Source organism: Corvus cornix, chromosome 1A (assembly GCF_000738735.6).
Source record: "Corvus cornix cornix isolate S_Up_H32 chromosome 1A, ASM73873v5, whole genome shotgun sequence".
In the NCBI taxonomy this organism is placed as follows: domain Eukaryota; kingdom Metazoa; phylum Chordata; class Aves; order Passeriformes; family Corvidae; genus Corvus; species Corvus cornix.
Genome location: NC_047057.1, coordinates 24085521 through 24097194, shown reverse-complemented (window position 1 = coordinate 24097194; position 11674 = coordinate 24085521). Strand labels below are relative to the sequence as shown.

At 40.8% G+C, this 11674-nt stretch overlaps 1 long non-coding RNA gene across 1 annotated transcript; it reads right to left on the bottom strand.

The window, feature by feature from the left end:
• Positions 1–3584: 3584 nt before the first annotated feature.
• Positions 3585–11089, bottom strand: LOC109143263. The gene is made up of 2 exons (XR_002043310.3): positions 10963–11089; positions 3585–5397 (listed from the first exon to the last, which is right to left on the bottom strand). It is a non-coding gene; the product is annotated as an uncharacterized LOC109143263 (long non-coding RNA).
• Positions 11090–11674: the final 585 nt, after the last annotated feature.

Below are 11674 nucleotides of genomic sequence, written 5' to 3'. Positions count from 1 at the left end.
CCCCTCAGTCTCCTCCAGGCTGAACAGACCAAGTGCCCTCGGCCATTCCTCATACGGCTTCCCCTCCAGATCTGTCACCATCTTTGTGGCTCTGCTCTGGACACTCTCTCATAGCTTTATATCTTTCTTGTATTATGGCACCCAAAACTGCCCCCAGGACTCGAGGTGACGCTGCCCCAGTGCAGAGCAGAGCAGGACAATCCCCTGCCTTGCCTGACTGGCAATGCTGTGCCTGATGCCCCCAGGACAGGCGTGGCCCTCCTGGCTGCCAAGGCACTGCTGACTCATGTTCAACTTGCCATCCACCGGACCCCCAGGTCCCTTTCTGTGGTGCTGCTTCCCAGCATTTCATTCCTCAGTCTGTACCTACATCCAGGGTTCCCTTTCAGGTAAGCTAAATATTGATTTGTCTCCCTTTTCCCAAAAGCCTATACAGCCCTCCCACTCTACCTAGCATCATACTTGGCCCTCTACACTAGATTAATGTACATTTATTATCAGCTTTTAATATAGACTGCCTTAAACTACAAAAGAGACCCTAAAGTTAAGGCTGCATATCCTGCAGCAGGAAAAGAAAGATTACAATCTCTATGCCAATTGCCTCAAATTCCCTTCTACCCTAAGGACTCATATTTCACTAGGAGTTTTTTGTACCTATAGCCTGGTATCACTAATCTTTAATCCATAAAATATGGTGTCAGGCACGTCTCAGTTGACACTGGGCACACAGATGTGTGCAGCACGCACAGAAGTCAAGCACACATCCTTCAGATTTTGCGGCTTTATTCATCAGCTCCTCCCCTGACATCAGGGGAACTAGTCCATTGACACCCACTGAAAACATTCCATTTGTTTTGGTTTCCCTTTTGTTTTGTTTTGCTTGGCCAAGAGAAATTCCTGTAAATGTTAAAACATAGAACCCTCGGTATGATATAGACCTGGCCCATTTTAGTCCGCTCCTCTCCAACTAGTGCCATGGGCAGGATCAGGCCCTCATCACTGTCCTTCTCAGCCTCTGCCATGCGCAGGGCCATCACCAGCATGTGATCCTACCAGGCTGTCCACCACACACACTACAAAACCCCAATTTTGCCAGGTTTAGAGAGCTGCAACAGACTTTCACGACTCAATCAAGGGTTTATTAACAGATCATTTGAAAAATCCTTCTCTGGAATACAGTCCACAAAAAGAGCCAGTCTATATTGCATGGAAACTGTGAAGGGCAATGTGCTGTAAGGAAAAAAATGACATGAGGTCTGCTTCCCTTTTCTCCCCACCTTCCCATTTCCCCACTCCTTTCCTAGGTCTTCTCTTTCTTCCCTGGCTTCCAGGAGAACTCCCAGCACACAAAGCAGGGAGCAGTTGTGGAATCGGCAATCTGATGTGGCTCAGAGCAAAGACAGTGACTAAAGGGAATGTAAAGCCAAACCCAGAAACAAGTGGCAATGAAGAGCTAGAACTACCAGAAATTAACACATGCAGGTCCAACCATCATGTGCTACACAAGGGAACAGCCAGAAAAAAAGGTGTGATGACACAAGTTTTATGAGGGAGCTGGACTCAGTTACAGCAGTCCTGTAAGTAAGCTCAACCAGGTTTAGAAACAGCTGTTCATGTCACCATGTCAGCAAGCAGCACAGGAAGGCAGTGGTCTTACCACTGTGTCTTATCACCTCCACCATCATTCCTTCTAGGTCTTTCATAGATTATCAAACTCTCATCTTCTGCTACATTAAATTTCCAAGAAAACTCTGTCTTATCCTGTGTTGCACCTGAAACATCTATAAAGGCTCCTTGCTGCTCTTCTTTCCCCCTTTCCCTAAAAACTACTTTTGAGGCCCACAAAAATTTAACAAACAAATAATAGGGAGACTAGAGAACCCTCTTCATCACACTAGATGGTGTTACTTTACATATCCAGATATCTCACTTCTCTCCGTATCTCTTCAACACTTCATCCTACACATCACAACAGAGACGTGACTCCTTTTTTTGATGCATATCCTGATCTGACATGAGGGACTAAAACCAGAACTTCAAAATCTTACTGTGACGAAGGAAGTAGAGCACAGTATTTGCACTAACTTTCCACAGATTGCAAATGCCTGAGCTTATCATTTGGAAAGAATGTACATGAGGCTTTCTCTCAGACTAATACGGATCCATATCAGTTGGGAATATCATAACACAGCAACAGGTGTTGTAGCAAATGCAATTCTCTAAAAATTGGAAAACTGGTTAAAGCACATGTGGAATAAAACTTTGTTCTCTTTCAGGATCAAAAGCATATTCTTTGGTTCAAAATAGTTCATCTAGATACTAAAATTATTTAGTGAGTTATTAATTACTACCAAAATACAGTTCCAGTTCTAAGATTTTCCATTCCCAGTTAGTCCAGACAAAATGCTTTCAAAAGTGCCACAAAGAGGAAAATGACAGCATTTTTTCAGAGTAAGCATAATGTTTTACTCTCTGTGCATTTCTTGAGCTTAGAGAAATGAAACTAGTAAAATCAGACCTTCAATCTTTGTGTTATTTTTTTTTTCTGAGTTGTTCTTCTTAACCAAAAAATTACTTTTTGGGGGGTTGTTGAGGATATTATGGTGTGATGTATTTTCTCTGGGCTTGCATTAGACATTTGTCAATTGTCTTCATGACAGCTGAGGGAGAACTATCCTTATAACCCAATTTACTGCAACAACAAAAAGTATTTTCCCTTTTCACAAACTTCTTGGGAATAGACAGAACTGTTAATCTAAACAAAACCTCATTCCCACAGAGATAATCAAGAGTGGAAATACTTTGGGGAGGGGGTGGGAATTCTTCCTTTTAAACCATTGAATAAGGGTTTGTCAATATGAAGCCTATGAAGCTGGTCACAGCTGAGTTCAAAACAAGCATTTGTTGATTAATACAATGGATAATTCCTGCACTAACTTTGTTATGCTTCTGATATTAATCTTGCTCTTTGCAACACACCTCTGTACCATTATAAACCAAATTAAGTGTAAAATTGAAGCCTCAGAATAAGAAAATGGGGGGAGGGGGAGGAGGGGTTAAGTCAAACAAGTTGAGAGCTATCTTGGGATAAGTGTACAGTCATATAAAACTTAGCATTCCCTCACACAGACACACTGCCCATTTATCTGTAACCTTCCTTGATTCCTGGTCATTTAATTTACCTGACCTGATCCACAGTCATCATTAGCTTCAGAATCCATGTGGGTGAAATCTTGGCTCTCTGGCAATCTCAAATTTCTATAGCAACAGAAACTTGAGAACAATGCAATTACTACAGTCATATATAAGACTACTTTTTCTAAAGTAGAATGGCAAGATAAATTCTCCAGGATCTTTCACATCTGATGGTGTTTCACTGTGTTCCAGTGCAGTGTTAAGAAATGACAGATCTTCCAAGGAAGCAAATCTTGGGCTCTAAGGCCACAGGTGAGTTCTGACTGCTACAAATTCCTCAACTGTCTTAACCAGTCTTTGATTAAACAGAACACTGCAGAACAACAACAAAAATAAATAAAAACAAAACAACAATAACAAAAAGCCAACCAAAAAAAAACCACCAAAAATCCCACAAACAAGAGAAATTTCTTTTAATAGATCAATGTGATTTTATCAATACACAACATGGCAACTGTTTCAAAAGTAGATAACAGAAGAAATGTTCTTACATGAACATTTAGACACTGTCCTAATTTTCACAAATATTTAGTATTCAGGACTTTTATTGAGGTCAGAAGAAAGTGTGCTCAAGTGCTTATGCTGCGTATCATTCAGAGGCCCAATATTCAAAAATAAAATTACTTTGTTTTACTTCAAAATCCAAACTTCTCTTCCTACTGTTTCTTCCAGTATGTGCACAAGATCAAAAATTAAGGTCCCACACCACTGTTAAGCAGCATGAAGTACCACTGACTCCGTGAGGCATCTTTGTCTACAGTAGCCCAGAAATTCTCAGCTCTTTACTCACATCTGCTTGAATGGTTTATCTTTATTGAGATTTTATCTACATAAGACATTCAGTTCTACAGAGAGTAAAACAAAAAAGGAATTTGGACTCCTACAGGGAATCTCAACCTCATTAAACAAATCAGCACATTTACCATTTCCTGTTGAAAAATAAAATTGCCAATGTCTCCTTTAGAACGAAAGTAAATAAATCTAGCTAGAAGACTACACTTCCTTTTTCTTTTTTTTTTTTTTTTTTTTTTTTTTGAGAAAGGAATAACTAAAAGTATAAGCAAGAACCAGGCTCAGTGAGAGGGAAGGAAAGGAATTTTTGTGTTTTCTCATGGAGCCTTCTAAAATCACATGGTTGCTCAAATCCTGTGAGCTACTGTTCTATTCCTACACCAATTTGATAGCTGGGGCAAGCAGTGCTCCAGCTCCTTTGCTTTCCTCAGTTTTGCTTTCTCCTGGCACCATTGCTGCTTTCTCAATCTATCCTGGTACAGAGCAAAGGCAAAAAAATACATACACTAAAAGAGAGCAAGACTGGTTCAGGCTGGAGAAGTTCTGGACTTGCGGTACGGCACACTGTTATCTTAAGGGCCCTCTGAAGCCTTTATGGGGTACAGAACCCTTACACTTTGATTCTGGCCTATTTACTAATCCCCAGCCTGTCCCCTTCCTTTGCTAATCCTAATCCTGCTCTATCTCCATACTATTAATAGCTACTGATACAGCATTCCTGATGTCTGAGTAGGAGCTGCAATAAAGGCAGTACAGAAATACAGCCCTCCTGGTACAAAGTCCTTTATGCATAAATCTGTGATTTACCTCTCTGAGTACAGATTCCCTAGGGACTACAGAGCAGTGATGAACTGTAAGTGCAGTCCTCTCCTTTCCCTTAGCTTTTTAACTTCAGCTGCCCCTTAGCTCTTGCGCCTCTTCACTGGTCCATCACCTTCTTTCCTTTTGATCTCCTAACAGTAAAAGGGAATTCGGCTGTCATAATACTGGGGCCTAATATTTAGACAGCTGCATCTGAACTCATACAGACAATAATCTTGTCCTAAGACAGGTGTCTTAACTAGGTCAGACGAATCTCACCTTTGGAGTGCTTATTTCTCCCTGTTGATGGAAACTGAGGCTCATGAGCTGAGACTCAGGTGTTTACCAGTTAAGTATCAAAAATACTCCCCAATAATCCAGTTTTAAATACTCAACTAAACCTTTCCACAGATGATTCATTTGACCATGATATTCCCCATTTCATTAATACCCACTCTATCCTCAGTAATTTCCCTGGTACATTTTTTCAGTCCTTTTTGTATTCCATTCTTTATGGATTCAGTTCATTACACTCAAATTCTCCTCTCTCTTCTTCATCTCTTCCATGGAGCTGCTTCCATTCTTACTTCAGTTTCTCTCCATTAGATGCTGAAAAGGAAAAGGGCTCAGAGAATCATGCCATACAGTGTCAGGAAGGATTGCTTCAGGATATTCCTTGCTACCTTCTCCTGCAACACAGGCCACAAGACTCCTTAAGTCCTCACTGAATCGGAGAATGTATTGTCTAGAAAAATGGTCAGTCTTTACTCTAAAATTGCTAGTATCAGTGTTGCCTTGGTGAAATCATTCCAGTAGTTAATTGCTCTGACAATTAATCTTGTTTATTTTTAGCCTGAATTTGTCCTTTTTTAACTACTATCCATGAATCTTGTATTCTAATACACCAAAACATCCTATTAACAACTTTCTGATATCCCAGAAAGTACCTACAAACATTTAAGATGTTTTTTTGCTAATAAAACTAATCAGAGATTGGATTGCTTGAATTTTTCAGTCTCTGATTATTCTTTGAACTCTTTGTAATGTATAAATGTTCCCCTTGAAAGCCTCTACTGTACCTGTCTATAACAAATTTATTTCTTTTAAAAACAGGCTGTAAAAGAGACATGCCAATACTCTTCTTTCCAAAGCACTATCACAGCACACGTCTATGATATAATTTATTAATAAATTGTTTAGCACTTTAGTACAGATTGTTTAAGTTAGCAACTTCTCCATAGACACTGTAAACAATGTTACAGAAAACTTCTCTAGTTGTCCTATTTTCCCTTCAAACTCTGGTATTGCTATTTAAACCCCTAATATTGCTCAGTTCGGGCAATCCATCATTCACTGCTAACTTCAAGAACGCTTTTGGAATGCAGTTTCATTATTCAGTTGTTCATCACATTGTATCAGAACTGAGAGAAGATTTTCTGTAATGAAAGATGTTTCATAAGAAGCCACAAATCTTCTTTGCTTGACAGTACTTCTTTTTACATTTCAGCAGGAAATCAGTATTCTTTCTTCACGAAATTTTGGATTAAGCACTTTTGCAAGTCTGATAACTTCATCAAAAAATACGTTCAAGGAGTCAAAGGACAGGTAAAGAAAGGAAGTTGGCTGCTATAGACAACATTTTAATAGCTAACACTGTAGCTTTTAAAAAGCTAACATAGTAAGATAGCAAAGATAACTAACACATTAGGAGAAACCTACAAACAGATCCCCTGTGTCTGAAGAATACAGCCTACAGAATAAGTAGAACATGAAATTTTTAGCACCTCTGAAAATCTGTGCATAATTTATAAGTATTGCTCATTTAGAAAGCTAGTTTGAGACTGACTAGAATCAAAAGTAGATGGTTCAGTATGCGGCACTTCATCCTTATCTTCTTGTTGTCTTCAGCTCTTTGCAGATGTTGCTGCACTATTGACCATTGCCCTCACATCTCCTTGTCTCTGTTGGAACTGGAGCAGCAGCCAACAAGACCCAGGTGTATCTCCTTCCTCTGGTTGTCCTTTTCTAAAATGTGCAACACTTGCTCTTTTTCACCCTCCTTTTGCATGTTCCAATCCTTGGATAAAAATTTTGTATCACAAATAAATAACTCCTCTCTGCTTCAAACACCTCAGTTTATGGGAGAACTAAATCTTCTTGTAACCACTAAACTAAACTACTGGCCTGCATTTCAAGATAAATCTAAGTAACAACATTGGTATCTACTTCCTAAAACATGGGTGTATGTCAAAAGAAAGGCAAATACTAGACTTTGAATTTGAATTATGTAAAGCAAGCTATATAGCTGATTATTCATGCAGGGGATGAGGTGGACAAAGAAGCAGAGAAAATTCCCAAGAATAGAAACAGAATAGGAAGTCACAAAGCAACCATGGATAAGATCTGAATGCAATCCTGTGAGGAACTTAAAAAGAGCTTCTAAGGTAAATGTGTTAATAAAGACCCCTCTAACTGACAAAAGCAATAGACTCTAACTATCCAGTTTGTCATGACATCCACAGTCGCCATGAAAAACATAAAATACAGTGCAAAGTTACCAAAATTTATAAAAGTATTATGGCTGTAAACTGTCGCAGGAGACAGACAAGTGACAAGACTCACTGGGCTCATGCACAACAGCCACTTTTATTGATTCTTCTTCCCCTTCTATAGATCTGAAGCTCCGCATGGTCGATCCCTACGGGCTGAGCCAGTTGCCACCCGGCCAACCAGCCAATGGTTGCCTGCATCCCCAATGGCCTGGGCCTGCTCTCCAACCATCCACACTGGTCGGATTACATAACCCACTGGTCAGGGTACTTATGTAATTTCAGTTATGTCTTCATTATTTCAGTTATAAAACAGGGAGTTATAAAATGGGATTAATTATTATTGTGAGGCCTTCAGGCCAGCTGCTGACCACCACAATAGTAAATCATAAAGAATAGTTAAACAATTTTTAAAATGCCACAGTAAGCAGGACCATGAATTGATGAGCAAAAAAACAAATGACAGTAAATTCTAAGGTATCAACAAAAATCTTGCTATAGGAAAGACATGTGAGAACAAGCATTAATTGAACAACCTCCAAGATGGGGCAATTGGAAATTCCAGTTGGAAAGGGCACTAGACAAATCTCACTTACGCTCCCTTTCCCACAAAAGGTTGGACCAGTTGATCTTCCAAGGTCCCTTCCACGTTGGGCTGTTCCATGATTCTAAGAGGCACCTCCACAGCAGACGAAGGGCTACTGAGTCATTGCCTTGAATATCCGTTAGGGCCTAAAATATCCTAAGTGCTATCGAAGAAGGAAGCTCAGTCTCAGGCTTGCTCTACAGTTATATTTGATTATTACTTTTCTTCCTGTCACAGCTTTCTTTCCAACGCTATTGTAAGGATTTATCATTCAACTTTTCTAGAACAAGCCTATTTGCTTTCACTGCTAAGGATCTCTAAGGCACAAAGAGCAAATGGAGAGGTTTGCAAATACTAAGTCCCCAAACATACCAACACAATTTTGCAGACAACACCCAAGGCCCTAAGATCTGATACATACTTGGGAATCTCAGGAACCGGAGTACATCTCCTACCAACTCACAGGAATGTGAGGATTTATTTCAACAGCTATCAGGATACAAGAAGGTGCTTACCATGGAAAGGAGCAGCCTGCCAAGCCTTTCTGAGCACTCCTCCTCTCCTACTGCCAGGAACACCATCTGAGCCAGGCTCAGAGCTTGGCCAGAGTCTACCTGTAGGCTCTGAATGTACTACATCCTCCAGGTTAAACAAGTAGGCCCCAATACACCTCATGAGTTCGTCCTTTGAGCAGATGCAATAGATAAAATGTCAATCGCCTGCCTTGAATAAGAAGAATGAAAATGTAACTTTTTTTTTCTGCATTTTTTATCTCAATCGTCAGGGCCAGTGCAGAAGGACAGAGGTGTGCTGTGCTAACCACTATGCCCTATCACCTCCTTGCCAGTCTTCAGGACAGCTTCAGCAGAGAAACTACACTTCTCTTAAGCCATATTGGTAGCCCTGGAGGGACACCTTGCAGTAAAGAGTGCTGTGCTCTCTCTCCCAATGCTACTCAGGGGCCAGGGGTTTGGCTCTACAGAGTCAATACAGAAAAAATGACAGAAGCAGTACAGCAAAATAGCAAGGTACTTGATTGGTAGCTCTACCTATGTCTGATCAGATGAAGTAAAACTCAACAGTTGTTGTTTGAGGGGGGTTGGGTTCTTTTCGTAATTAAATTCGTAATTTTTCTCTCACTACATCTGTAAACCATGTGCTGCTCATCAGACAGATTTGCTAGCCCATGGTGAGCTTCATGTAGTGTGACTGGACTTCTGCTAAGACATGAGCTAGCTAGTAAGCAACAGGATATTTTGCTGTTCTGTATGTGATTATAGTGCAAATTAGCATTTGATCAATGTGTAGAGACACTGACACACAAATACCCATGAATTTTAAATACGAGATTTACGGGTTAGAAATTGGCTGTATTCAATTTAAAACAGCAAGTAGATATATGTGACTTCATAGAAGATGCATATAAATTCCAAACTAACTCGTGTATCACTGCTATACCTGAAATCCCTTCTCAATCTTGACATCCTTAAGCCTCACATCCTGAAATTTTTTCTGCATCTCCAGGATTATTTTTAGTCCTCCTTTAAAATTCCTCTGAAATTTACATATTCTTCCTGAGAAGACACACAAACAGTCCAAAATACTGAGTCACAAAGCAAGACAAATACTTATTTCTGCATGATTATTCATTTCCCATTAAGTCCTAAGGTCACAGTAAAGTACCTGTGAGGGTACTATTAAGAAGATTCACATCAATTTCTAGGATGACTACACTGTCCTCTGAATCATTCACTTCATCATATTAGTTTCAGCAAACTTCCAAGAAAAATCTGGTGCAAACATGGTACATCCAACAGATAGATATGTTGACTTATGAGAAAACTGTTCACATTTATCGGAGATCTACCTTTTTGAACTATCTCCCTGATACATATTAAATAAAGCAACACCCATGGCAATATCCCCCAGCTGGCAAATCCCAAGGTGTGTTAAAAATTAACAGGAGCATTTCACAGACCTCAGGTTGTTACTCTTAAGACTCCTGGGTGGAAGTTATAAAGTCCTGTTGCATGACTGAGCGTTGCACAATGCTGTTCCCTGCTACAGACCCTTACCTTTTATTATTGAGTCCAAATAATATATGTAAAATGTTCAAAACCCAAATATCCCTTAGATGCACATTTTCTGTTCTATACTTCACCCTAAATCTAGCAATGGTCTTATCAAACATTAGCTTTGGTTGTCCTTTGTTTCTGACATAAATACCCTACTGTCCATTATCTTTATCCTCCATGGCTTCAGACATTTTAAATCTCTTTTCGACAGTCCTGAACCAGCCATGTTGTCCAATCTACACATTAATTTAATTATTTTCATTTACATGTTTTCATCATATACTGACTTTTTTTGTGCCATTATAATATCCACATTTGGCTTAAACAACTTTTTGTCCAATTTCACTTTCCTTCATTTTCATGTGACAGTCCTCTTACAGCATCTAGAGTGACAGCCCAGAAAAATTCTACAGATATTGGCATATTTTGCTCTACTGCACATTGGCAGTATTTGTATAGAAATACTCATGCAAGAAAGACAGATGTGGATGAACTCCATAGCACAACAAGATCTTTTGGCTTGAAGCTGGCTACATTCACACCACTAACCATGACTGACTTAGGTGTACCTCAACACCTGTGATCTTCCTGTCAATGATCAGCTTTTCCTTGTTCATCATGACTGAGGTGAAGTACACTGTATTGGACATTAAGAAAATGTATTTTCAAATGTTACCAAAGAGTTATCACTGCCTAGAGGCAATCCTTGAAAGTCATCATCCCAAATCCCCCTGTGTAACTCCAGTGTCACACCTCTGGATGACATTCTTCACAATTTCTCAGTCTGGCAGTAAAAAACTTCCAATCTATTTGTTTTTCTCCCACTGACCCCATTCCATGTCCCATCTTCTACAGTACAAATAGTTTCACACATTTCTCTGTCGCTGGTACTAGACTGAGCTTCCCACAACCTCCCCCAGCACCTGCCCCCGGTGCCTCGGCCCCATCACCGGCATCCACTGACCTGCACTGAGCACCTGCCACGGCGGGGGCTGAAACCTGGACATTCTCCTCCTGTCTGAAAGGAGGCTGTAGCCAGGTGAGGGTCGGTCTCTTCTCCTAGGCAAACAGAGACAGGACAAGAGGACATAGCCCTAAGCTGTGGCAGGGGAGGTATATTTTGGATGTTAGGAGGAATTTCTTCACTGAGAGGGGGATTACATATGGAAATGGGCTGCCCAGGGAGGTGGGAGAGTCACCATCCCTGGAGCTGTTTAAGAAGAAACTGGACGTGGCACTGAGTGCCATGGTCTAGTTGAAAAGGTGGTGTTCGTCATAGGTTGGACTCAATGATCTCAGAGGTCTCTTCCAACATAACTGATTTTGTGATTTTTACTTCTGGCTGCCCACACCTCCAGTTGCTGCTAAAACCGTTCCAGGATCCCCCCTTTTCCCTTCCCCACATGCCCCTCCACTCCGGGATGCCCCTTTCCCATTCCCAACATGCCGTTCCACTCCGGGATGCCCCCTTTTCCATTCCCACCACGCCCCTCCGCTCCGGGATCCCCCCTTTTCCATTCCCAACATGATCTTCCACTCCGGGACCCCTCCTTTTCTATGCCCAACATGCCCTTCCACTCCGGGATGCCCCCTTTTCCATTTCCACCACGCCCCTCCGCTCGGGGATCCCCCCTTTTCCATTCCCACCACGCCCCTCCGCTTCGGGATCCCCCCTT